The 27551-nt window shown below is 43.9% G+C and overlaps 1 protein-coding gene across 10 annotated transcripts in view; it reads right to left on the reverse strand.

Annotated features, from left to right (window-relative positions):
* CALD1 (caldesmon 1) overlaps positions 1 to 27551 on the reverse strand; it is a 215509-nt gene that overhangs the window by 152919 nt on the left and 35039 nt on the right. For 3 of the 10 annotated variants that reach the window (XM_039708114.1, XM_039708112.1, XM_039708115.1), the window contains exon 1: positions 15971 to 16157. The exons of 3 other annotated variants lie outside the window; for them this stretch is intronic. The gene's annotated coding sequence lies outside the window, so the exon portion shown is untranslated. Of the gene's footprint in view, positions 1 to 15970; positions 16159 to 27551 lie in introns of those variants that run through there. 4 more of the 10 variants (XM_039708119.1, XM_039708120.1, XM_039708122.1 and 1 more) reach the window with 4 other exon arrangements.

The raw sequence follows: 27551 nt of genomic DNA on the forward strand, positions 1-27551 counted from the left end.
CTCCAAAGCAAAAGTTTTAGGAGAACAGACTCTCAACTTTCTTTTTCAAAGCCTTGCCAATGGTCATATAAGATGACTGAGAAGTAAACTTAAAGCCTCCATAATTCTTTCACAACTTTAACCCCAAACCATTCCAACTTCTGCTAATTAAGTTGGCCAAAACACCATCCAAGTTCACTTCAGAGTTACTCTTCCCTGCCCTCGAGTGAAGCTGTTGCAGCCCATGCCCCTCCTGCACTCCCTTCATGCAAGTTTCCTTTAGGACCTGCAAAAGGTATCCCAAAAAAGGGATGAATGAACACTTGTGCCAGACCTCCACCTTTACCTGGAGCCTCTCACTGGGATAAAAGAGCAGGACTGCACAAGACTCACGTGGAGGGTAACTAAAGCAGAGAGAAGGCACTTGCTGCTCCACAGCACCACTTTTCTGCCTCCACAAACCCAAAGGGTTGCAATCCTGCAATAGTGGGACTGGATCTACTGACCCTCCTTCAACAGATATCACAGAGAGAATTTATCCTCCTTGCTATTTGAATGTATTTTTTACATTCTTTTCAGATGGGAGGACCCAAAGGGCAATAAACTATCTGTTCTAATGTCACATAACTCGTAATTTCCAGTCTCCTGACCAAAAAGTCCATTCTTTCCAGTCATAAACTGGCAAAAGCAGGAGGTGTGATGAGCAAACTTCAACAGAGCCACATCAGTGCAGAGAAATCATGGATTGATTTGATCCAGGTCATGGAGGCTAGACATTGCCACACTTGTTCGTTTTATTTTTTTAAAGTCAATGATACTGACTACAAACTTTCATACACAGACTCCAAGCTACTGCCCATCAATAGAACTTCTATTAAAACCCCATGCTTTCATGCATCCAGAGAAATTAGGTTTGTATAAAATAAAAACCAAAACAGATGCCCAAGAGATGTAAATCAGTAAAGACCTACTGATGTTACCATGATTTATGGAGCCCAGGAGTTCAGCTTAGAAAGGTTTTCTGCATTTGGCATTCTCAGAGCTCACACAATTCTCTCCCTTCCCCTCCTCAGATTCCCATCAAATGCAGTCCTGTAACAGAACTGTTCTTTTCCCAACTTGGCTTCAAGTCATGGCTGCAGCTCTCAATAGTATATAACCTGTCAAGATAAAATATGTTTGGGGACATACAATCTCTACTGAGCATTTTATTGACTTAACTCTACCATTTCTGAAAGGCAGCCAAAATTCTTTAAGGTTTTTAAATTACTTTGTTTTCTAAATATTATCCATGGACAGATATAAGAACACAAAAATCCTCAGTTGTTTGTGTAATTTGACTTATGTGCCGTACATTGCCCATCATGATATATTAATTTTCTTTTGCAAGCAAACAAAACAAATCCCAGCTACAAGTTGCTTGGGACATACACAATGCAGAGGTATCCTGGGAACCATTCAGAGCAGGAATTTTGCCCATATAATATCTTCAGGTCATTCAGAAACTACCGTTTTTCTTCTTTAAAAAAAAAAAGGGCAACCCAAAGCAAAACAAAATCCCCACAAAGTTTAGGCTTTCACTGCAGCTTTTATTTCCAGATGCTGCATGAAGTCCAGGATGGTTAAGGTAAGGATACAGAGCTGTTAATGATGCCACAAAAACACTCCCAGTAACATTTCACAGGAGAAAAATTACTCTTGGAAAGACCAGAATATGTGGGAACAAGAATGGGGCCACCTCTCAGGAAGATCCCACAGGTACTCTTGTCCTGTTACATACCCCGGCTACTCAAGACAGTTGTTCCTAAATGTTAAGCCTCCCAGAAAGCAACTCTAAAAACCCCAATGCTCTAAATTGAGCCTGAAACTGTAAACCTACTAATTTGCTCCAGTTGTTTGAATTAGTGATCCAAAAATCAGTTGGTCCACATTACTTCAATAGGTGTCCTTTGTGAGGAGGAATTTAAAACTGCTCAAGTGGAAGAACTAGAAACCTGCAAGATCAAAGAGCAGGAACAGAAAAGCTTAGCAGCTGATGATAGCCTTATCTACCACTAGTTCTTGGTAGGCATCACTTCAGTTAATAACATCACAGGGCACTTATCACTTCCAGGGCACCTTTCATTAAAGGACCTCTAAATGCTCTGTGGGCCCTAATTAAGCCTCAAGCCACAGCATTCCTGTGAAAAATAGCTGCTGAAATTTCCAAAGGGTCAGGAAACAAGTGTGCTCTTATAGCAGATTAATAAGGCTCTATCCACAACAGGAAGTGACACCAAAGTCTGGAGAATAATGAAGAGACCCACACCAGTGCAAGCAGTGCTTTGTGCCTGTGCTGACCAGAGACAGACACCATGGCATTCTGACCAAAGCTGAAGAGCTTTGCTGCACTCAGCCCTTGATCTCTGTGCTACTGCAGAAATCTCAAACATGTTTGCTAGATAAGTAACCAAGGAAAAAAGGGCAAAAATTCTGCTGAAGCAAAACCAAAGCAGCACCAGTGCTGGCGTGCAAGACTCCCATCTCCTGCTCTAGCAGACTGCCACCTTGAAGGAGATCAGTCACAGCTTCAGATGCTCAGGTGTTCTTCAAGATTTTATCAAGGGTTCAATTTTGAAGCTTCCCACATAATTACAGTTTTACCAGAAATTTTGAATTTTTTTTAAAAAAAGCTACTCTCACCAAGATGCTTTAAACAGAAGAAAATAGTGGGAAGAAGTGTCAGAGGTCAGATCTCAACTCTGTTTAATTCACTTGAACGTACACACAGAAGAATGCAAAGCAATCATTTTTCTCCACCACTCTGCCTGCAAAGCAAAGCTCAAGCCATCATCTCTGTCTTCTGACACTAGTCAGCTATAAGAAACAGGTACCTTAATGTTAAACCTGGCCAGCTGTAACACATTTGCTAAAGCAATTACATTTATTTTTACAGATTACATGGGTTTAGGTTTCACTTACTGATGTACCAGAAAATCAGAAGTTTCAATTTTGCAGCTAAAGTTCAGCGCTGTTATAATCAAAGACAGCACCAAGTGCCTAAAGCTGCTAACCATAGACACATTTTAGGAACTGAAATACTGCAGATAGCATGTACTACAGGATCTATATTTCTTATCTGATGGCTCAAAGTAACTTATATCCTTTTTCATTATCACGGCTATGATAATTAGACAGCAATTACTTAAATGTTTGAATCTTTGGTCTCCATCAAATGAAGTCTTTCTCAATCTACATAAGTTTATGCACAAAAAATGAGGTTATTCTGAGGTTGATGTCAACAGCTGAAGGTCCTAACAAAATCTGGTACTTCTGGCCATGGGGCAGCGACTGAGCTGTTTGAAGACACAGCAGCATTCAAAAATTGCATTTCAGGTCCCCTCAGTGAGCACAACTAGAATCTTAGAAATGTGAAGCCCCTGAATGGATTCAGATGGGTCAAAGGCAAAGGCGGGCACATATTTCTTTGGGCAGTCTGCATCAGCTGCTAGCAGAACAAATGCTAAAATAATAGTCAACAGGAAAAATTGACAAAAATCCCCACAATAGCCAGAGCTGCTCTTTTAGGAGAGTAACTCCCAATCCAAATGATGACAATTAAAACTTTCTGAAAGCACAGTTTTGGGGAAATCCAGATGATATTGTGCATGTGCCATGGGACAACGCAGAAGAGGAATGATTACTTTCATTCTGGAAATTTACATTTCATTCAAAGCAGCTGGAAGCACCATGCCACAAACTGGAGAGTGTCTACAACTTTTGATGTGGAGCTCCTCTAGAGGCATTTCACTGTCTCTGAATATTGTGCTGGGGGTCTCCAGACATTTTTCTCTAGAACCCTTTATTCCGTACTCTAGTGAACACGGAAGCTTTTTTCGATCTTAAAGGAGATAGGAAACTTGGTTTTTTTGGCACCACTTTGAGATGTATTCTGTAGAATAACAAGTGGTTAGAAATTAACTTCACCAGAGGTGAACCTGGATATAGATTGCTTGGGTTTCACTGCAATTAGTATACTGCTTATTAAACAATGTAATTGCCTAAAAGCTACTTAAATTGTCCACAAGCTTCTTATTGCTGTGATATTAAGCCAGAAGTAGCAGAGATCAATAAAGTAAAGCAAAAGACATAGAAAATAAAGCAATCAGGTAAAAGAGGAAGCAGTCTGGAACAGCACTGTCCCTCAGTTTCACACAAACAGCATGTTTGACACTCTGCCCTCTTAGCATGGATGGCACACCCCAGAGTTTTGAACTGGCACCCTTGCCCTGATAGGGAGAAATTGGATATGAGCACAGCTGGCTCCCCAAAAGAGATTTCAGGGACTGCTGAATGGAAAAGGTGAATACTGGATGGTGAGTTGACTTCATACTTCAGGATCTTCAGTTCAAGATTCAATCCCTTAAAGATGCAGGATAGCAGCTTACTTCTATTAGGTCTCCTTTGTTTCTATTCCTTAAAAAAACTTCCTGATATCACCTAAGGAGATTAATTAAGCTTGACAAAACTTTTTACTTTGAATATGAACTTAAAATTGGAAATACTAGACAGAATTTGACTTAAAATTGGAAATCCCAGTCAGATTTTTTTTGCACAATGCTTATTGTAGATCACATTAAAATAGCATGCAATGGACTGGAACAAGGTTCAGCTGGTGCTATCCATGTAAACATTGTAAACCACTAATTGCATATTTTTTAACAAAGAAAAAATGTATAAACAAATTCCACTTGCAGAATTAGTGATTTCAGCTGGGTGGAATTCTGCAAATGCCTCTCCTCATGAAGCAGTCCAGTTGGGTAGCCACTAGTGTCTTTATGAATACTGAATAGGAGCATTATGTCCACACAGAAAATGCATGGGGGGAAAGAGGACAGGTCATCTTTCAAGCACACAGGAACACCAACACAAGTGGAGTGTGTTTGTTTTCTACTACTCGTAGAAATGTCAAAATGTAATTTATATCTAAGATATAAACGAGACATTCTATCTCATCAAAATGGCCTTTTAGTTGAAGACAATTCCACCAGCACCCACCCCCAAACTACTGCAAAAAAATTAATCCTGTCCTGGCCAAAATCTGGACACCTATGGGCATTATTCCCTGGGATAAGAGCATATTTTAGACCTTGCTGTGTAGGAGACAGAATTCCCAACCTCTGCCCCTCTCTCTCACTGACTTTCCACATGACTTTAGCAGTTTTTGTCTCAGTTAAAGGACCCACAATATGCACAGTGGTATTTAGCACATACAAGGCAGAATTTGAATTTGGTAAGTGCTGTTCAACTAAAGACAATATTAAAATAGAAATATGGGGTGGATTATAAGACAGAAGAGTGCTGGAAGCAAGCAGAAGAAAAGGATTTCTGTGCTGTACTCAAACATGAGCTCTCCCACTGGAGTTTCTCTATCAGCAGCATTGAATTTCCTCAGGGGAAAGACCTAGGGGGAACTAAAAAAAATCTCATCTCAAATGCTTCCAGCAACAGGCTCCCTACTTTGTGCTACCACTGTGAATCTGGCAGGGCCCTGCAGCTGGCAGAAGTCATTCCTGCCTGGTGCAGAACTGCATCTACGTGAAACAAGTTGGTGATCTCAGACCAATTATGTAAAAACATATTTCAGCATCACCACTGGAAATAATTAGCAGTTGTATGAACCACAGGGACACCAGCTTCTGCTGTGCTTTTTCTGTGGACAATATAATTAGCTTTGGCTCACACACTGAACACTTAGAAACCTGTAATAGGCTGAGAAGAGGCTTGTAACCCCACTCTCTAAGAGCTCCCTTTAAATAAGCAGATAGGGCCATTTAAAACATTCCCTATACTTTATTGCCTTCCCCCCCTCAATTTTGGGCTACAGATCAAGCTTAATTACCATCATTCTGCTTTCCTTCAAGTCCTCAAGGAAAGTAAAAATGAAAGTTAACACTACTGAATTCCATAGTCTTAAAACATTTTCCCTCCATCACAGGGAGTGCACAGCATCAGCTGCAAACCACATTAGAGGGAAACTTTACACCACACACCTGAAAACATCACTGCCTCAAACTCTGAGTAAAGCAAAAAGCATCTGAAACCAGTGTTTACACTGGTGGGAAATCCTGCAAAAATCAACTGTGCACCTAAAGCACAACATTTCAAAGCTCACACCCAAGAGGCTGCAGGCTCTGGTGCCAGGTGTGCCTGTACCTCAGCTGCTGCTGTACAGGAGAGCAGCAAGCAGGGCTACCAAAACATGAGGAGAGCAACAAACCAGGACAGCAAATCCCTCTCTCGTGTCCCTTTACCAATACCTGTCACATCTTCAACTGCATTTCCTCACACCCAGAAAAACAGCAAAGCCCATGCCACAGCTGCAGACTGTCACTGTAGCACCAAAATATTCCTCTTAGCTACCACCTCTGCTGGACCTGAACAAGTTTCAAAGTTCTTCTGCCTTTTTGAGACCATAGCTGCATTTTCAATAGAGCACAGCCACCATCCTCCAATTTTGCAAAACACGAAGCTCCCTGAGAACAGTCTGATTTTGCTGTATTTTCTAGCCATCCAATCAAGGAAACCTGAGAAATCCAGTAAGAAAAATGCACTCCAGCACTCAAAGAAAATTAGATACTTCTTTGGTCCTCCCTGCCACATTTTCCCTGCAGTCCATTCTGGATTTACACAGGTGCTCCTCAAAGCAGAACTTGGCCTCTTTCTCTCAGGTGGCCTGACACATTTACTGCAGTGTGCAGATATGCCCATATATTTTATACGTACGTAAAGCACATTTCCCAGACTAAAACCCTCTCCCAGAGAGTTTCCCTAGGTCTCTGTCTGATTCTGGCTTCATTTACTCCCTTGCAAATGAAAAGCATTTCCATTGAAGCCAGTGAGGTAACACTTGTCTTAAACGTGTGTGAGATCATGTCAGAGCCATGGTCCATAATAAAAGCAGCTGCTGGTAACTCTTCTGCAAGTTTCCATTCATTAGGGTTTGGGGTTTTTTTTGCTTGAATTCACATGAGCAATATCCATGGGCCAAGAAACACATTTTAGAATGATAGCTATTTCCCCTTGCTAAAATCTAGAAAGTGCAGCAAACTACCCCAATCCTCACTAAAAAAAAAAACCCAAAGAAAAAGAAAAAAGTTTATTGTATTTTGTTAATAAACAGAGGTGTTTATGGACAAAACACGTGTGAATGTGCTTTTGGGAATTATCCTACACTGCCTACAGGATGACCTGTGTATGGCTTTCCCAGCTTTTTGGTTTTGTGGGGGGAGATTGTGGGTGTTGGTTGTGGGGGTTTTTTACACCTATAGCTTCTGGTATTTGATTCTAAATTGGGAAACACTGAGTGTACCTATTTATATTCAGCCTCAGAGATCTGTAAGCATGGAAGCAGGAGCAATGAAACCAGCTCTGTGCCTGCTAATGCCAACAGCCTTTCCATCAGTGACTTTCCATTGCCTTGAAGGGTCACAGGAGAGACAGAAATAACATGCTCAGATTATAATGTTTTTTCCAGTTCATCACACCAGTCTCCAGGCTTTCAGAAGTGTATAGCTGTATTTTGTCATGTAAGTCAGATTCATAGCCTGTCACCACTTCAATCTGTTCATTTATAACAAAACATATTTCCTGCGCATACAGTAAATTCCTTTCATTTTTCACTGAGATGAACTGATCTTTATCAGCTACTCTGACACAGAAGGCAAACACACCATTACTCCCTCTCCACTTGTTAATAATATGTTTGCTATATATTGACTCCAAGAAAGGAGCTCACATCTATTTACAGGTGATGGTGAACAGAGGGGAGGGAAAAACACAAAACAAAACCTGCCTATTTTTGAGAAGCAATTAGGTCACTTCGGCAGATGGCACAAAAATGACAAAGTAGTTTTTGGTTTGACAGGTGAAGCAATAAACATCTTTACTGACCATGGGGACAGTGCAGAGCAGCAGAGTTAAACACCAGGAGCTGCTGCAAAGCTTCTCTAGAGGCAGCCAGAAGGAGACTGCACAAACACTGAGCTGGGACACAAATCAGTTAGGGGAGAGAAAAACCAAAGGAAAATTACTCCAAAACATGCTTTGTTTACATTTCCCTCTTTTAAGAGGTAAAAGAAAAACAAAGCAGTCTCCCCTCTCCCTTTGGAATCATGGTGATGGTAAAAATAGAAGAAATAAAAAGCATTTTTGACCACACAATAATGCTTATTGCATTCAGTGTGATTATTGCTCAAGGACCTTTTCCAAAGGCTCCAGATGCCATTTAAAAAGCTGATACAATGCAGAGTTTCTCCCAATCCAAATCCTGAATGAAAAAATATGAATGAGATTAGATAAGTAGTTATTTCGGTCTCCAAATTGGCTACCCCTGATCCTTCTAAGAGCTGGAAAACAGAATTATTCATGTGCTACTATTGCCCTACCCAACAGTCACAACTTGACCGTGCTTCTTTTGGCCACATTAGAGCTGCTCAGTGGGCAGGTCTTGGCATGTCTTTGTGATAATGGTCAAATGCCACCTCCTCAGAAGCACTGCTGGCCAGAGATGAAAAGTATTTGCTGGTTTCAAATCCAGGCAACCTGTCCTGTGGCTGACTGTAACACCCAAGTCAAAGGTGGCCTCACAGCATGAGCGTGGTGTGGAATGAATAGGTGTAGTCTGGGAAATCCAATTGATCCATCAGCCCTCCTGGCCACAGAGATGTGGGTTCTCAGCAAAATTATGTAGGAGATACCAGAGAATCTCCAAACTTACCAATATGACACAAACAATGCGTTTCAAAGATAGTCAACACAAAACAAACCATGCAAACTCCAGAAAATCTCCATCAAGCAAAGCACATCTTGCCTTAAAGTACATTATTCCACTTAAACTGCCTTTCTCCATGTGAAATAAAATCCAGCCACACCAACTACTTTATCCCCATGATTTTGATGGCAGAGAGCAGCAGCCCCCAAACAAAATAAGCTGAAAAGCAAGAATGTAAACACAACTGTGCTCCAGTGACATTGCATCTCAGTGTTGTCTGTGTAGGGTTTCACTGCCTAAAAACTGATGTGGTGGAAAGGAAACCCCTGACAGCTGTGTGGAGCACTGGGGCCCCTTCTGCAGCTCCCACCCAAAACACACTGCTCCTTTCCTCCCCCCAAAACTCATCCCTATTTATACACACGCATGCATTTACTTCACTCCTGTGGTAACACAGGCATTTAATCATTGCTTTTCTTAAAGTTAATGCTCTATACCTAGTGACAATGAGATTTTGTCCATTAATCCCAGTTTTTAGCCATATAAATGCACACTAGGTGCACTGGAGACCAAGGAACTACGTTTATATATGTGTGCACTGGTAAAGGAAATGTTCTTTTCTTGTTTGGGTTATATGGGGGGAGGAGAGGAAATAGGCTGGTGTGTCTGGTTTTAAAAGGAGGGTTAAGTGGCAAACAAAACTGACTGAAGTTTACAGGGATCTAAATAAAGGAACAAGAAAAAAACTGCTCACAAAGCTTCTAATAACACTCAGCAGAGAAAGCAGACTACATACAAAAGTTCCTGCTTTTCCTCTTTATTGTCAATATGCTCCTTGATTGCATACTGTGTCCAGTGAATAAGCCATTTACTATTGTGGCTGGAGTGAATGAAGCTCAGACCTTTCCCATATATGGCAGGGCCTTTTAATCACCAGGGAGTGAGGAGCAATGGAATTTTCCTGGCTTTCTGGGTTTGCAGTGCCCTCTCTTGTGCGAAATATCATTTCCCAGTGAGTGCTTGTTACTGGGATTTTGACCCAATTTCCTGCTGTCATTGTCCTTCAGGGGATGTGTAGAAAATCAAACAAAAAGGGCCAGCTTCTTGATAGCAAGCAGCTCACAGGGAATTCTGAATTCCTCTGACTCAAGGAAATCAAACAGACAATGTATCCAATGTATATTTTTAAAACACCCTTAGTATCATTTACATCACTAAATGTATCCCAGTACAGCCACTGAAATGAAGTTCAGATTCAGGCCAGCTAATGCCCAGGTCCTCCCTCATTTTCACCAATGCAGCAGAAAAAAAATTAGTGGTGCTTTCCTACAGCAGTAGGGAAATTCTCAGCTGGCCTGCTTTTGTCAGTATAATATACATTAGCCACAGAAATGCTTGGCTCTGGATCATCTGGATTGCCTAAATGCTCTTGTTCATATTTACAGCAATTAAAACGCTGCACTTCAGTCTTTATAATCCAAGCTTCGTTTGAAGTGGCAAAGCAACAGCTGTGGCTTATCAGACATCTGAATGAAACTCCTCATTTTCATAGGAGGGGTGTGGCTCTGCACATGGGGATATGCTGTTCCCAAAGCCAAACAAAGCAGCAAAACCTCTCTCCCCTCCGCAGAGCCAGGGCTGCAGCCCTCCAAAGTGATGCTGGCTAGAGACATCCTGCAGCACCTTAAGCTGTGCAGGTAAATGAGAGCTGGCCAAACATTCTCCAAACCACTCCTATTTTCCACACATTTTAGCCAAGCTCCTGGAATTTTTTTCCAAACCTACGAGTTTTAACTAGGCCAGAGCAAAGCCAAATTCTCCCCAGCTCAATGACTGTTGAAATCACTGAGAGAAATGAGGTTATCATGAGGTCATTAGGAAGGTACACATAAAATCCTTTGCCTCCTCCCTCTGCAGCTGAACCTACTCAGACTGAGAAGAAATTGCCCTCAGTACAGCAGCTGATATTAGAAAGGAATGGTCTGGGCTATCACACTAGCACTGCTAGGTCCTCTGAAATTGAGAGGAATTATACAAGGTCATGCCTTTGTGCTTCTGGGATGAAAGATTTTACCAGGATGAACGCTCTGGCTCAAGGGGGGGAAAAAAGAAATCAACACCATTAGAGAGCTCACTGTCAGAGAAAAGAATGAAGTGGGGAAAAGGGTAGTAACATGCCCTGTGGCAGTGAGAAAGGCAAGAGAGAACATCAAAGCCTTGCAAATAAGAAACAAACAATGGCCTGATCACAGACTGCTTCATTTGGGCAGAGCTGCCTTTGAAGATGACTGGAATCCAATGGGCACCAGCCTGCAGGATCTAACCTTGGCTTCTGAAGGAGCCCAGGAGCTGCTGCTGGGTGAGGCTTTGTCCAGCCCTGTGCCTCCCTAGGCAGAGCCAGCTCCTCTGGACAAGGACACAAAACAAGCTGCCAGCACATCTCAGGCCCTTGGTTTGCACAGCTGTCACAGGTTCAGGCCCCCTACCCATTTCACATCATGAACACCATTCCTCACACCAAGTTATTTAACTTTTAGAAGGGACACAGTGATTTCCACACCTCTTAGGTCCCACAGTTTTGGGGGAAGGTTGGGGAGGTCACATATACATGTGTGTGCAGTGACACTGTCTTCCTGCATTTAGCAATACCTTTCCACTTCATATCTGTTGGCCTACAAAGTTACCCCTCTGAATAGATCCCAAAGCAGAGCATTTACAGCAAAACTTTATCTCCACAAATCTATTTATAACCCTTCTATGAGCTAAATTCCAAAGATTTTTTTTTTCTTTGCCATTTAAGGACATAAACCAGAAAATGTGCAAACGGGTGGGTTCCACTTTGCTTCACACCCTCCACAGCAAGTCTCAAGGGAAAATGCTCTTTATTTGTGTTCTGTACACAAGAGGGTGTGGAAACATGTCATGTTTCCACTGCCTGAAATCTTTCCCTAATATTTTCCCCACTGCAGCTCAGGCTGGCCCCAGGGGTTACAATTTCAACTGCTCTCATCAACATGAGACTGAACAAGCAGATAAGGTCCAGCATCTTGCTGAGTAGTTTTTTTTCTTCCAAGCTTGTGACACTATGGTGGATCTGGAACCAAAAGCTGCCTTTGTGCATTTTTGGAGCACACATGACAGCTTCACAGGAAGACTGGTCCAAATGCAGCACAAACAATTCAATCCTCAAGCACACAGGAAATGCCCTCTAGACACGACAGCACAGCATCACCACTGAGCCTGGTCTGCCTTCACCTCATTCCCTGGGCTTCAGTGGTTTTATACCCATAACCTAGAAATCTAGCACATATCTGTCTGAACACACCAAGAAAATAGTCTAAGATGATCTAGGAAATCAGTAAAAAATAAGGTTTTAGGCAGTGTCTAAACTTGTCATTTTGGTATTACAAATTCTTTATAAACACTAATGAACTAAGCACCAGCAGAGCCATGGGCTAAATAAAGAAAGGTGTCCTTATCCTTGGAGATACAGAAACAGACACACAGCCATTAAGTGACTCACCAGGTATTTATGACCACAGGAAAAAATTCAAAGGAGAAATTACTCCAGTGGCTTAAGAGGTTGCTGCTTTTTTCCCTTTCTTTCACCTGCTTCCTCAGCTATTTGGTCCTGCCCTCACTGCAAGCCAGCAGGACAGTCCCACAAGCAATTCTTCTAGCTCCAACTCTGCTGTAGACAAGATTTTCTGCTCAGGAGGTGCCCCTGTGCTTCATGGACAGTTTTCCCCTCTTGAGGGGCAGGAAGAAGGGAAGAGACATCAGTTTGTGGTGGAGTTACAAAGGAAAAATGCATGGAAAGGAACAACTTCCCTAAAGCAGGATGTAAGCCACACAGCTAACATACCAGCTAAGTAACAGAGTTACAGTCCCTAACCTTTTTGGTTGATCCAATCTGTTTCAAGAAATAGAGGAGCAAGCTCCCCCAGGGGTGGGAGGGGTCCCAAATTACAGAGTGCTGGACGTCCTTCCCTGCTGGGCTAATTGAATGCACAAAAGCATCAGGAAAGAAAAAAAAAAATCTTATCTAGTTCAACAGTCCTGTGACCTCGGTGTTTCATCCAGAGAGGTCAGATCTAATATGACCTTTGGATGCCTCTGAGTCAAATTTCAGCCTTAGCCAAATCCTAGACAAGCAGCAGCTACACCTTCCAAGCAGGAGCAGCTCCCCAAGAGGAGGTGCCTACACATGAAGTAGGTGCCTTCCTTCCAGCAGAGTGCCCCCAAAATCCATTCTCACCCATTTGACCACCCAGCAGCTCTGCACAAAGTCAGCACACCATCCCCTGCACACACACCTTTCCCAAAGCAGCAAGGCAGCAACTTTCTCACTAGAAGCTGCCAGGGGGTAGTTACTAAGAGGAGACAGTTTTTAAAGAATGAAAGCTTGCTTTGAATGCAGGCTCCCACTCTCTGCACTCACAGGTCTGTGGCCTCAGGCTTTGTGCACCTGGAGCCCAGTCCTGCAAACTCCCTACAAAGCTCCTCTCAAAGGCAACGAAATGCTCCCAGGACTGCACTTCCCCTTCTGCCCTGTTACCTTTTTTGGTGCTTTCTCCCACAGCCAGGAGAGTCCAGATGAGCCCTGCAGATGGACAGTTATGCTCTCTTGGCCCTCTCTTTCTTAGGCATATATGGTTTCCTGTCCCTCTGTGTTCACACACTGGGATCAAATGTTCCAAGCTGCACCCTTGGCAGATAGGGGTTAAGAACTCCACTGATCTTTAACACAAAGTAAAACTCAGGCAGCCCACAAGAATAGGTCTCATGTAAGCAGCTACTCAGAAATCAGAGCATTTTCCACAGCCCCAGAACATTCAAGATCTATTTGTCCTGCAGGAAGGAAGTCCTGCAGGCTTCTCACTTTTCTGCAGTGAAAAGATCACCCCCACAGGCAGGGCTGCTCCGGCTGTGCAAAGGGAAGTGTGAAACAAGGAGGATTTCCAGTCAGGCTCCTGGTAGAGCCTCCCTGGCATCTTCATAGCACAGAAGCCATGTCCTAGCAGGCAGCCATGAGAAAAGCCTTGCCCTACACCTTTGTGGTCTCCCCACCTGGAATAAGCAGCACTGCTCCCTAATCCTGGATGGCACTGAGCAGATGCTCTGTGCCACATGCAGCCCCGTGAATGAGGCCAACAAAAAACCTTCCCATCTAAATGCACTCAAATTTTCCGTCTAATGCCAGCCAGAGGAACTTACACCCTTCCCCATTTTCCTTTCAAATCTTCCAGTGTCATTGTTGCATTGTGCATATCAGTGATGGACAAGAAATAAAAGCACAAGGGAAGTGACCTCTTTCTCTGCTCCATGTCAGAATAATGCTGTGAGAAGAGGAAGAAGCCGTTGTAGAAAATCCCTCACTCTCCTAAAAAGTGCTTACATCACTCACTGTCAAAGTGTATTCAGAGTACACAGGACTCCCCTTGCATCAGACCCTGAATCCATTAATGATGGTATTGATTTCACAAGGACTAATCCTGCGAATGAAGGCTGTGGAACTGATCCTCTTGTCATTGCAAATGGCAACAAAGAGGAGTTTTCAGGAAAAACAAATTGTTTCAATTGAGTCTCTTGTTCACAGACATGTCATCTGGTATTTCTTCCCTCCCATCATGACTTAGTCTACATTAACATATACAGGTTTTATTAAGACTGCCTATCAAAGCAGTTTCTCCAGAAAAGGCAGACCTACCATTTGTTCAAATATATTGATAAAAGTTCTACCCTGCTTTACCTTATTATCAATTACCTTTACCTCATTACCATCTTAATAAAGCCAATGGACTAAAAGCTTGGCTGCATTTGTAATTTGTGTTAAAAGAGTCTGTTCTGTTGATTTTGGAGTGTGGAGTTTTAGGGTCCCATCCTGTCTAAATGGCAGGAGGGAAAGATGAGACTTGTTGCAAATGAGGGCTTACTGCTACATTTAATGTGACAGAAAAAGAATGGAGGCAGAGTCTGAGGGTTCTCCAATGGCAAATCATACAAACACAATCATTCACAACATGGTATCTAAAATAGACAAATTATAATAAATACATTGTTCTTACAAAAAATCCCACTCTGCCTCCTTATTTTCTTTGAGCTGCTGCCAAGGAGGGAATGTGTTATTTTCCCAAATTATTCTCCTGTCTGCCTTCTAGCAGGGGAAGCCTTCTCAGGCAGAGTTGTACAAAAACTGTACACTCCGAAAAGAAATTCTCCTCTGAAAACTAGTACTCCATAAAAAGGAAAAAAAAAAGTCATTTTAAAACAGTTATGTTTTCATTCTTCCAAACAACACTTGACATATGAGACCAATCTGTTCTACCCCTGCAGGTCTGGCCAGAGATTAGCAGCTTGGTCAGTGTCTGCAGCTACCAAGCATTCATCTGCAGCTAACTTCCTCCCTCCCTTCATTTTCCCAGCCCTTTCCCTGAGAAATTCCCTGCTATGCAGAATATCATGCTATCAGCAGCCAGCCTTGCACACTGCTTTCCAACTGTCCCAACATGTCAAAGGAGCTGGGAAGGGGAGCCTGCTAGCCAGCTCTCCCCAGCAGCACTCTGACAAACACGGAGCCAGGCTTCCAAGAGCTCCAGTCCCACCCAAGCGCATTCTTTAATCCCCCCCTTTTAACAGGAAAGGCAACTTCACAAGAAACACTCCGGCAAGGCGCTGCCGCTCATGTTGGAGGCTGAAAACAAAAACTGATGCCATCTATTGTCAACAATACTTGTGTGAAAGGCTGCCATGGGGGACATCTGCCTCGGCGAGTATCAGATCGCTTACACTAAGCAGAGCTCCGCTGTGTCTGTATCAGTTACACCCCGAGACTGCCCTTGCAGTCGGGCTGAATGCAAGCCCGCATATTAAGTTGCAAAATTAAAAGCAATTCAGCAGACCTTAACACACTAAAAGCTTTCTCGTTGTAATACCTCCATTAAAAAAAAAAATTAAAAGGGGGGGGAATAAAGAAAAGGAGGGTTACTAGAATAGGTTATTGGTCCACTAATGAGCCCACCAGAGGATGAAAAATGGAGCGGTGGGATCAGCACCGGTCCAGCGGGGTGAGCAAACACGCATCCCCCCTCCACCCGAGATCTCCCCCGGTTCACCAGGCACATCTGGAAAGGGAGGGCACGGAGAGAGGGGAGCAGAGCAGGAACAGCCCGGGACAGCTCGCTCGGACCCGCGGGCTGCTCCATCCCGGGAGAACACGTCCCGCAAGCCCTTCCTTACCTCCGGCTGCACAGTTCCCAGCTAGTAGGAAGGAAATGAATAACTGGCTGCTCGGGCAGGAGCGCAGCGAGAGAGGCCTCCCAGCAGCCTCGCACACACACACACACACAGCCCTATTCAATAAAAGTGCAGCTTTTCCTTGGCCCCTCCCAAAAGTCAACGCTAAGTGGATACATATCCCTTATGTTTACAATTGGCAGGCGGCGGAATGCATTGTCCTCGATTTATTCCGATGGGCAGCCAATGGCTGCGCGCAGGCCAAGGTGGGCTCAGCCTGCCTGCAGGGATGCCTGTCATTCCCCAGGCATGCTCAGGAAGCCACTCATCAGAAAACCAAGACCTAAAAAGCTCCGAAAATTCGTGCGAGCTGCCAAAACTGTCTTGCTACATGCCCTTTTTTGGTTATCCTTAGCAGGGCCTCTGAAAGTAAATCCTCTGTCAGGAACAATCATAAGAAATGTTAATCTTGGAGAAAGAGGCTGTCTTGTTGGACACAAACGGGGCTTAAAAAAAGGAAATGCGCTGAATGGAAAGGGATACAGTAAACATGTTTACTTTTTGCACAGGTTTTTTTTAAATCAAATAATTTCACCACAGCTAAAATACATTGTAATTTTTTTTAACGAGGACCACATGTAAAAGGCAGCAGAAACACTCTGCTGTGCAAGCTTGATTCTAGAGAGAGACACCAGTGGGAAAAGCACATGAAAGATGAGTTGGCAGGCTTCACAGCCTGATTCCATTTCAAAAGCACGATAGAAGTTACAGATAGAATAGCCATGTTCTGAAAAATAACTTTTAAAGAGATTTGAAACTTCCACGATGATCCTTGGCAAGCTGGACTGTTTGGGTGCAGAGGTTTAGTTTATAGTCCCACAACTATTCATTTAGAATTAAGCCTGGCTCATTTACTATGAGAAGAGCCCTACATCTCCTTAATATGACCAATACTTGCACAGTCTTTGAATATTATCAATAAAGTAAACTTAGATTAATTTTTATCTTTGTTTTGCTTTAGTGATTGCACGCTGCTGATAACTTTGCAAATTACGCAGGCATCTTAAAAATGGACGAAGAGATAAAGACTGGTCAGGGAAACATACAAAGTACATAAACAAAGTGTGAAAATAGAGAAGAAAATGCCCAGAAAACAGCAGAGTACAGAGATCCCAACATGCACATGTACCAGCCACTGAGGAAGGCTGCAGAGCAGCTGACTGCTCTAAGGGAATGAGATTCCAGGCCAGGAGATGTTCTGCAGATTTGTATTTGACAGTAACATACACAAAACCAGTTAGAGGGAAACTATGTGTAAGATGACTTTGCAGCTGAATGGGCTAAACTATTTTAATGCCTTTCTGGGTCCTTCTTTCTGGCCTCTGGGCCCCACAGATTTAGTCACATGTGTAATGGAAGAAGGATCCAGTCCACAGACAGTAAAGCAATCCTTGTAGCATAAAAAAAAAAAAAAATCAGAGCCAAATCTATGCAGATTTACAGCAAGAAATCATGGTTATTCTAGTGTAATTTTAAATTTGACTGCTTTATTATATGAAGCAAAAAGTGGTGCTTGTTTTTTGAAGACACTTTTTTTCCTTCATTTTAACAACCCTTTGGAAAATTCTTCTAATGCTACACAGCTCCCATGATGTGGCTACAACAGTCATAAATATTAAAAGTAATACCTACAGCATGTATATAACTTTGTTTGTGGGGTTTACTAGACAAGAGAGAACAAAATCCTTGTTCTCAGTCATTCCATTAACTACAGAAATTATTAGCCTATATATCCATGACCAAACAAAAATAGGTAATGACATTCAGGGAGGAATTGCACATCTCTACTGGATCTTAGCATCCCCTAGATTGTTAGGGTGGAAAACACTGAAGAATCCAGGCTAAGAAAAAAGCAGGGTTAAGGGACGTGGGCTATCAAAAGAGAAAACTGAAGGTTAGGACTCTCAGGTTCTCATTCCAGCACAGCCATCAACCCCTACAATCTCAGTGTCCACTGCAACAGGGAGCCAGAAGGGATGCACTACATAAAGCTGAAAGCAACTGGGGGTTTTTGTGGTATTTTAGCTTTTTTAGACTGTTTTTGTGGTATTTTAGCTTTTTTTTTTTTTTCCTTATCATGACTTTGATACTCCCTTGCTAAAGCATCCCAAACTCTGTGTTCCAAGTCACCTTTCCAACAAAATTTCACCCAAAAAAGCCCAATTTTGCTTTGGGAAAATTACATCAAGAAAAGTAAAGTTTGCATCCTTCTTGCTCAGTTGAATTTCACTGAGAGGAACTTTTGAATTCCTTTACTTGAAGCTTTCAAGCTAATAAAATGTCACAGATCCCAGAGTTTTCCTGGAGACATTGCTGGAAACCTGAGCTTTGAAGAATGCAGAGTTAAAATCTGGTGGGTGCCCCTCTGCATCCTATGACAGGAGCCTGCTGTAAATACAGTTATAACCTGCCCAAATCCACAGTTGTAACAATTTAGGGAACTCCCATGGTAGCCCTTGCCCTCACCACCAGGACTGCCAGTCTAGCCACAGCCTCCCCTTTGCTTCAACAGTGAGACCCTTTGTGCCACAGCCCAGGCCTAAAAATATTTCTGGGGCTGGAATAACCCAAATCCTGGTTTATGCTTGCATGTGTAAAACATAGGGGGAAAATAGTATATGCTGAAATTAAACCCCTAAATCAAGTACAATTTTGATATCAATACCTTATCACAGTCAGGAAGGGCCCTGCAAGTGCTCATTGCTAAGCTCCAAAGTTTGATAAAACAGGGCAAGGGTGGGACTGCTTGTGATAAGAGTCAAAGCAGTCAACTTGGGTTGTTAGTGCATTCTTGGAGCCCTGAACCTGCAGTCTGTCCCTCAGAAGAATCATGTTAGAAGTACCTGGAAATCTGTCAGGACTGGGGCTCTCACAGGCTTATCAAATTTTCCTGCAAAATTTACATTTTAAAGCTGAGGTAAATCTGTGGTCTAGAAATCCAGGTTATATCATCCCCCTGGGGGGCAGCTCTGGTTGCTGTGTGCAGGCACTCTGAGCCATTTGCATTTTGGCACCACAGAGCCCTTGAGGCTCAGCAGACAGTGGTGGCCAGAGGGTCCACTTGGGCCATTGCTGGCCCAGCCTCAGAGTGCCTTCTTCCCAAAGCAGCTGTGATCCTGCCTGGAAAAATCTCCAGGGTATTTATGGAGGGACGATATTTTGCTTTTCAAAATGAAGTCATTACTACTATTGAGTTCCCCAAAATTTTCTCTTTTTATTTGACTTGGTGCAAGTGATCACTACTGAGCAGTGTCCCACCACTGTCACTGCAATGTCTTCAGCTGCCATTCCAGAATCACATGCTGAACCATTCCAGAAACATCCTAAATCACTCCAGAAAAACATCCTGAGGCACCCCACACCTGCACATTCCCACAATACAGCAAGATGCACATAGAGCATCAAATACACCACAGGGAAGGTCATTCTTCCCATCTGTACCAAACTGGTTCTTGCCTCTCACCCCCAAATTGTAAATTTTTTGTTGTCTTCACAGCTAACAGTAGGTCAAACTGTCCTCATGCTCACAGCAAAAACACAGAAGTCTTTAAAACCTGACAGGTTTGGTCTCCCTTCACATCTCTGCAGTGCAACATTTCACTGTGAAACTCTGCCATCCTTTGTCTCTGAGCACAACAGGGATGGAAAGGAGTCCTGACATTCCCAATGACAAAATACATCCCTGGAGGGTCACATGGCTGGGGCAGAGCTTGGTCCTACCCTGTAAACTCTCTGGGGAGCTAAAGGAGGTCATGAGAGGAGAGATAGGATTCCCTTTCCTAGCAACATGAAACAATTCTCTTGCTCCTCACCACCTGCTGGAGTATTCAGCCCCTGAAAAACCAGGCACAACTGCACCATCCTCCACTTTCAGCCCTTCCAGAATAGAAGTGCTAAGTGGTACCTCACCATCAAAGATGAGTGGGACTTTTTTGAGATGACACAAAGCTAACCAGACCTTGCAGGAGGCCTTGTTGCCTGTGCCAGGGGAGGTGGTACCTGCATCACCTGCTTGGATGGAAGGAAGGAGGGCTAAACCTCCCCTGGTCCCTGGGGCACACAGGCAGCTCAGGAGCTGGGTTGGGTGAGGAGCACACCCAGAGCAAAGCCAGGAGATGGTGCACATCTTACATTTGGGCACTCCAGCCTTGGCTTTTCCCTCCTTTGAGGAGCAGCAGGCAGGAAACGTGCCCTGCACCCCAGGCCTGCTCACACCTTCTCTCTCCCTCCCTCCAGGCCTGGTTTGGCTCTGCAAGCTTTCTCAAACCTTCCAACAGCATAAAGAGAGCCCAGTGTGGGCTTCCCCCTCCCCAGCAGACGTTTCTAAATGATGCTATGGCTGTGCCATTTCCACAGCCCATCTGAAACCAGCCTCCTCTCACACATCATCCCCGGGTGCTGGAGCTCACAGCTGCTCACAGCTCTGACACCAAGGTGAGGAAGCTGAGATTTGTGAGCCAGCCACCCAGCTGGCAGCCCTGGCTGGGGGATTGCTGCTGAGGGCACAAGGGAGAAGCCCACACACCACGAGCAGGTTTGATCATCCCTGTAATTACCTCCTGGGCACAGACAAGCTGCTTCTGTGTTAGGCAGGCAGAGGTAACTTTTTAGGAAAGTTTTACACATGCTGCTTCAGGCAATATCTTTTGGCCTGAAACGGCACAACCCATAGGACTTCAAAGCCACCAGCACGCTCAAAGAGGGTGTAAAAACTACCACAAAAGAGAGCAGAGAAATATGAGCATCTCTTCAAACGTGGGGCTGTGTGCAGTACAGTGTCAGTCAGCTAAAAGTAAAAAAATCTGTTTTCAGACACAGGAACAAGGACTGGAATGTAAGGACTAAGGGTGCACTTCCTAACCCAAATCCCAGCTTCAGTCTGCCTAGGACTCATTCATACCCAGTGGAAGAGCCAGAGCCCTGCAAGGAGCTATTTCCATCATGGATTTTCAGCACATACCCAGGACACAAAGCCTCTCACTCCAAGTGCCCAAACCCCCCATGAATGGCAAGGGCTGTGCTCTGTCTCTACCCGAGAAGCACCACAATTCCTCAGAGTGCTCACAACAAGAGTCAGTTAATAAACACTGGATGCTGTTGAAGGAGCAGGAATCAAAAAGCAGGTCATGAAAACCAAGCCAGATGGAATAGATGGTATGTTTTCATCTTTCCTAAAGGTATTGGGAAAGAAAAGCCCCCAGGCTACAGGGAAGCAGCTTGCCTAGAACCCTGAGAGTAGGATTTAGTCAAGTATTTCCATAAGCAGCACTTCCCCACCTTGGATTAAGGTAATTAAAAATCTGGTATATAATTATGCCTCCTTGCCATTCATTTTGGTGTGGTATATGTACCCATTTCTGCTAAGTGAAGTATTTTATTTCTCTGAGTTTAGACAACCAAATGTTTGCAAAACACATTTATACACTGAAAAAGATCAAAACTAAAAAGGCATCCAAAAAACTTGCTGGAAAAATATACTTTTCCCACAACAAGAAAGAATTAATCATGGTCACAGTGACTTTACCTTACTAAAAGCAAAACAAACAACATAGTGGCCCATATTCCAAAGAAAACAGAATACCTGCACTTTTCCACTACAAAACTAAGCCTAGCTATTAGTACACAGTGCCCCCCAAAGAACAGAGACTTCACAGCACCTTCCCTCACTAGCAGAAAAGTATAAAAAGGGCTCTTCTGCATTGCTTCCAAAAGTGTGGGTTTTACACACTTTTTCTGCAAGTGAACACAACTAAGGGCACTCTGCTCTCAGGAATCCCTTTTTCAAAGAACATGCCCACTTCTCACACAGAGTACAAACTATAGACAGCATGTACAATTCTCCAAACACCTCCATTTTTCACTGGCAGTCATGAAAAATGTGCAGTGCAAGCAGCAGTGCTCAAAAATTTACACACTCTGCGTGCCTAATTTTGAGAAAAATCAGTGCCTTTGCCCCAGACAATTGCACAGTACACACTCCTCCTTGTAAATTTGGCTTTAATTCGAGCATTGTTTTCCAGGCAGAAAAGATGGTGCCATCATCTGCTTTTGCAACCAGCTTACAAATTACACAGCTGCTGGTACAGGCATTTTGAGGGTGAACCACATCCCTTGGCCTCGGTTCTCCCCTCACTCAGAGCAGGCTACACTGAGTATCAGCCTAATCAAATCAATATTCTCTGACATCTCCTATTGTTACAGCAATGTGAGAACCAGCCCCCTTTGTGCTCTGATGCTAATGAACTATTCAGCTCCAGCAGCTTGGCTCAGGCAGTGAGCAGAGGTTAGGGCAGGGTCATTAACTTGGACTCAAATGAAAAGCACAGCTTTCGTGGGCAAAGCCCATTTAAGTCCCACACATGCCCATGTTTGCAAACAATCCTTGTGATCTTCATTTAGGTCTCCTGTGCAGCTCTGCCTGCTCTAGGAGAATTCAACACTTGCAACTGCTTCTCAGTGGCCACATCCCTAAGGATGGCAAACCATGATGAGAGAAAGGCACCTCAAGCAACTGAATTTACTCAACAAAATGAAACAGAGGTAGCTGCTGGCAGGAATATCTGATTCTGCCAGGAATATCTGATTCTGCCAGTATTTGCCTCAAACAGTGAATTTATTGCTGTCCACACTTTACCACTGCCTAAGGGGAACAGCATGAATACAGCCACCACTTCACAACCAGCTCATGCTTTATTTTATTGTCATATATTTCCTTGCATCTCCCCCAGACTCAAGAAGCTCTGACCAGTCTAGGTCACACCACACACCTCTAGAGAACCTAAATTCTTTCTGTACAGTGCTGCATTTCCATGTCTTACAGGTAAAATGCAGAATAGGAAGCAAAGGGGACTGCTCTCTTTTTAAAGGCTGAAAACAAGGGACTGAGGAGGTCCATGCAGATCCAGCTGAGATCCACACTGTTCAGACATTCAGCTCATCCTGGGTATCAGTATGATCCATCTCAGCAGAGACAGGACCAGGAAGAGCAAGACAGTGCAGAGGGGAAGAGGTGAGAGCAGCCAATCTCTGCTCTCACACACAGAGCAGAGCTGTGTTCACCCAGCTCAGAGCAAACTGCAGCTTTGTGCCACTCTGAGCACTCACCTCTGAGTGCTACCTGCCCCAGTAAAGAACATTTTCACAACAGGCTCTGCAGTGCCCTGCATCTCACCCTCTCAGCTTGTGGGGTGCAAGGGCAGAGCCACACCTGTGGCTGTGCCAAAGTCACACGGGGGATTTGTGGGGAGAGCTACGTGTCACAGCACATCCCTCCCTCAATCTGCCAGCCACGCAGTCCCCTCTGCACAGGACAAGCCTTTGCCACTTCCTTGGAAGGGGAAAACTTCTGTCTCTGCCAAAGACAACAAATTTATAGGGAAGAAGAGTAGGCACAGCAGACAGAACCTCGACAGCAGCCCCAGGATTTTGCTAAGCCCAAACCTCTGTCTGCCCTTGGGTTTGCCCAATGGAGGGAAGAGGAACTGCAATATCTGCCTCAACTCCTCAAAAGCAGAGGAGGAAGCAAATGAAGAAATATTAGCAATATGGCTTCTATAATGCCACAGAGCAAATTTGGGAGCTGGGTATGGCAGTGCACCAAGTCCCCACCATCCATCCAGCATCATTTCCTGCCACAGCATCTTGTTGCAGAGCTGAGGGGCCCCACTGAAGCTACAATTATCCCTATTGCAACATCACCAAGCCATGCCAGCTGGGATTCAAGCTCCCATGAGGTGGTCCCTCTGCTTGTATCACAGCAGCAGGATGTGGAAGGCACTTGCACTGGTGGGATCTCCATGTGCCAAATCCTTTGTGCACAGGCAGGACTGCATGCCAGCAGCCCTAGGAAAGTATGAACCCCCAAGGGGGTTTCTCTAAAGATGCAGCATTTGGTGTAATGGTGAACACAGTGGAATGTCTTTCCTTGTCCCCTCTCATAAGGAAATAGTGGGGATTTGCCAAATATTCAGTTCATCTTCAAATCTAGACACACCCAGCTTTCAGTGAAGTGCTCTGGGTTATGTCCCTCACTGGGAATTTCCTGAAAGAGCTTTATTTAAATAAAAGAAATTAAGTATTAATTTAAAAATAACCAGGTCAGAAGCCTCCATGCTGTAGTTTCACATTACATTTCGTTCTGTGCTACCCACTGACATGCCAGACCATCTCCATCATTAGCATTGATGAAGTAGCAGGGCAGAATTTCTCAGGGGGCAGCTGGGGGTGTGAACTGCAGACAGCTCTGCTATTTCTCTATATAAACTACATCCCTGGTATAGCACGTGATGAAGTAACAGAAGTACAAGAGAAAAGGAGTAACAGCTCATCTGTTTCTCACAGGTCCAGCCTACAGCTCCTCTGCACTTCCAAATTACTTTGCTTCCGAGAGATTTAATCCCTGTGCTTTGCTGTGCAGGAGGTGTTAACTATGTTAAACCATAGTTTATGTCAAATTTGAGGTTTATGTAGAACAGAGCTTTTGCACTTTATATCAAACCTATTTTGGCCTGCCCTTTGGTCAGACAGTGAAGTTGAAGGTATTAGAATTAAATTCTCTACACAGAGATCACACTTACTCCAAGAAATAATTTATGATCTTTGGCTCTCCCATGATCAATGCTCATCAAATACTCATTAAATACCTGATCTTTTGAATGGTTCCAATCTCTATTTGTCCCTTCCTTTACCAAAATGACACAAGCTCCCTTTCTGTGCCAAGCTCTTCAGCCCTGGAGTTTAGTGTAACCTTCAGTGTACTGATATTTGCAAACAGAGTGCAAATATCCTTTTTCCTGTTCTTTGACACAGATGAATGTCACAAACCCAAACTTTCTCTTGTCCCTCCAAGAATATTTCACAGCAATTGAGCTCCAAGTGGCAGCTGTATGAAGCACACTCACATCAATGCTGGGGAAATAATTCCATCCCCTTGGCATTCAGTCCTTTGAATTCATATTTGAAATGCCTTTTTAAGCCATTTTCATGACCTTGCTCCAATTCTGTTTCTAGAGGAATGGAAAGGCAGCACAAGTGCTCCCAGCTGGCTGTCTGGAATTCTGCTTTTGCAGGACAAGGCATCTCCTCAGATGCCACTTCCTCAGAGAAGCCATTCCTCACCAGGAAAGGCTGCAGAGCTCCTGAATCTTTTTGCACTGGTAACAATGAACACAACTGCTTCTAGATACCTCAAATAATATCTCTAAGGAATCACTGCTTATCTGCTTCAGCAATATCGGAGGGAACCTAGCAATGCAAACAGTTCAGCTTTCTATAGGTGTTCATTAGCTTTGTGTTCCTGATTCATGAGTTACCACAAAAAAATTAACATGAGTATGTCTGTGACACATATTCAGAGCATCCCTCACAAAACAGACCTCAGAGGTGGCTTGATAACAGTCTTGGCATACACAGCTCAAAAAAAGCAGCAGTCTTTTCCCCATTAAACATCAAAAAGACATCTTTGAGAGCATTTGGTTGAGGATTCATTACATTTCTCCTATAAAGAAAATAAATTCTTCTTGCATGAAACTCTCCAGATTATCACATGCTACCCTGTATTAAGGTAGCCCCAGTACCACACTCCAGCACTCAGCCTCACAAGTCATCAGGAGCAATTCCCAGTGCTGCAAGTTTAGATACTGATGATATAAACCAGTCACCAGTGGCTCATGGTTAACATCTTTATTATTTTCAGCCACAGAGACAGCATCCATAAATAAAAAATAATCAGTGAACTTTTTTAAAAGCACAAATATGGAAAGAATTATGCCTGCCTTGACAAAAGTCTTTTCACCACTGCTAAATGCTTTTGGGTAGAGGGAAGGGATGTCCTTGCCAGCATCTACCACATATGATATTATAACCATCAGGATAAACATACACATGCCTTGAGTCAGAGCTGCTTCTGAGTGTCAGAATGTGTCCTGAATTCCTAGCTAACAGCCATTGTTTGGATTCATTAGAAGCAATATCACAAATTTGACTTTTTCTAGAATTTAGCAGACTATGACACCACACAGCAAAGCAAAGAAGGGGGGAAAAAAGTAATATTTGATAGATTTTCTAAGAAGTGTCCTTAGCTTTTAAAGAGGCTTTAAATTGATAATGGTCTCCGAAACACACTCCTGCCCTTTATTTTTTTTCCTAGGTTGGAAGAGACCTCAAAGATAATTGAGTCCAACCCTGCCCCAACACCTCAACTCAACCCTGGCACCCAGTGCCACATCCAGGCTTTGTTAAACACACCCAGGGATGGTGACTGCACCACCTCCCCGGGCAGCCATTCCAGAGCTTTATCACCCTTTCTGTGAACAACTTTTTCCTGATATCCAACCTGTATTTCCCTTGGTGCAGCTTGAGGCTGTGTGCTCTGGTTGTGTCAGTGCTGCTGGAGAAAGAGCCCAGCCCCAGCTGAGCACAGGCACCTTTCAGGAGCTGTAGAGAGCGATAAGGTCACCCCTGAGTCTCCTTTTCCCCAGGCTGAGCACTCCCAGCTCCTGGGGTTTAGTTGCCAGCTTTCAGTATTCAGAACAAGTCAACTACTCCATATTTGATTTTTAAAAATGACACTGGGATTCTTGAATTTGGCTTCTGAGCAGTTAAATACAACTGAATGCTCCCTCAAAATCACTGAGAGTTTTCACATACAGATGCATGCCAATCAAATATCAGAGAAACAGCTTAAAGTCCCTGCCTGGCCCTCCTGGCAACACCTCCCATTTCTGACTGGATCATGGATAAATTCCCCATCCTCCAGGGAGATACCAGCCCCATTACTGACAGCCACACCATAAAAGCAGTGAGCTGCTGCCTGCAGGAGCAGGCAGTGGGACAGCTCGGAGATACCAGCCCCATTACTGACAGCCACACCATAAAAGCAGTGAGCTGCTGACTGCAGGGGCTGCAATGTACAGCTCCATATTTCAAACCATTATCATCCCGCCCCCAGCGCGTGTCAGGAGCTCGTAAAACCACACAGAGAGGATTTGCTGGTTCCCCTCAGCCCACAGGAGCAGGGATTACTCCTCAGTTTGCACTGTGCTCAGCAGAGGAATCCCACCAGCCCGCAAACCATTGTCATCCCGCCCCCAGCGCGTGTCAGGAGCTCGTAAAACCACACAGAGGATTTGCTGGTTCCCCTCAGCCCACAGGAGCAGGGATTACTCCTCAGTTTGCACTGTGCTCAGCAGAGGAATCCCACCAGCCCCCGGCATCCGCCTGGAGCCACCAGGAGCTGTTGGGAAATCCAAGGGAAGTCCCCCTCTTCCTCCCACAACTCCATCCCCACCTGTGCCAGAGGAACACTGAGCACTAAACAGAATTTGCACAGTGTTATGACCAGGCAAAGTTCTATTCAAGCCCTACACTGGGGTGGTCAGAGTCCCAAATGCCTGCCTTGTGGGGGATTCCAAGATTTTGGAACTCACCTAGAGCTCATTAATTAAAAGGACAAAAAACTCCAGTTAAGTTTGATGCATACCTCCATTTGACAATGTCAAGTGACACCCTACTTCTCCACTGAATT

This window comes from Passer montanus, unplaced genomic scaffold (genome assembly GCF_014805655.1).
Source record: "Passer montanus isolate IOZ18808 unplaced genomic scaffold, ASM1480565v1 scaffold20, whole genome shotgun sequence".
Taxonomy (NCBI): Eukaryota; Metazoa; Chordata; class Aves; order Passeriformes; family Passeridae; genus Passer; species Passer montanus.